General features: G+C 54.3%; 1 protein-coding gene and 1 long non-coding RNA gene across 8 annotated transcripts in view; one reads left to right on the top strand and one right to left on the bottom strand.

The window, feature by feature from the left end:
- The window catches only part of LOC103385505 (membrane-associated guanylate kinase, WW and PDZ domain-containing protein 1-like), a 35,495-nt gene that overhangs the window by 9,135 nt on the left and 25,529 nt on the right, over positions 1–831 (top strand). The window contains exon 1 of one of the 5 annotated variants that reach the window (XM_025059434.1): positions 350–370. The exons of the other annotated variants lie outside the window; for them this stretch is intronic. The gene's annotated coding sequence lies outside the window, so the exon portion shown is untranslated. Of the gene's footprint in view, positions 1–349; positions 371–831 lie in introns of those variants that run through there. 5 annotated transcript variants of the gene reach the window in all.
- Positions 1–831, bottom strand: part of LOC103385504 (uncharacterized) — a 7,074-nt gene that overhangs the window by 4,925 nt on the left and 1,318 nt on the right. The window lies entirely within an intron of this gene.

Genomic DNA, 831 nt, shown 5'->3' on the forward strand with positions numbered 1-831 from the left:
CAATCTTACACACACTCTCCCCCTCCCTCCCTCCCTCAGTCCTGTCCTCTCTCTCTCTCTCTCTCTCTCTCTCTCTTCATCACTTCCTTCTAACCCAGCGTCGGCGTCTCCACCGTAGCTGCTGCCGTCCTGTCTCTCGCTGTCAGACTCAAGCTGCTCTCACCCTGCATCTCCCCCTCCCCTCTCTCTCTCTCTCTCTCTCTCTCCCTCCCCTCCTCACTGTCCTTCGCTCCCTGCTTCCTGGTTTTTCACTCCACTGCTGATCTCGGGGAAAAAAAAAATCATTGTTAAAGAGAAAACTGTGTGTTTGCTGCTCACACAGAGACAGGGATTAGGACCCGACCGCGGCTGCAGGGCGTTCGGCATCAAGGCAAGTGGCAGCTCGTTCTTCTCCTCTCCCTTTTCCCACTAACTCTACCATTGAATCTGAAGGTTGTGATGCACGCACGGCTACGAGTGTGTACGTGAGTTTGAGTGTGTGTGTGTTTTAGAGAGAGAGAGAGCGAGAGAGAGTGAGAGAGAAGCTGTTTATATAGGCTAAAGGAATCAAGAATGGCAGGGATAGGGGTGGGAATTACACAAGGGGGGAGTGGGGGGGGGGGCATATCTGGCCCAGAGGGACAGATGGCCAGTAGCCCTGATGCTTTTGCCCTCTTTGGTTTTCTAATTCACCCTGAAGCCTTTGCGTCAGGCCCACGGCTCCACAGAAGCAGGAGATCGCTGTTCTCCTCATCCACGAAGGGGGTGAGGTAGAGGGGGAGTAACTGTGTGTGAGGAGCGGACAGTGCATAGGAGAGGAGAGGAGAGAGAGGCGGAGGAAGGAGATGGTAA

Source organism: Cynoglossus semilaevis, chromosome 10, assembly GCF_000523025.1.
Source record: "Cynoglossus semilaevis isolate Cse_v1.0 chromosome 10, Cse_v1.0, whole genome shotgun sequence".
In the NCBI taxonomy this organism is placed as follows: Eukaryota; Metazoa; Chordata; class Actinopteri; order Pleuronectiformes; family Cynoglossidae; genus Cynoglossus; species Cynoglossus semilaevis.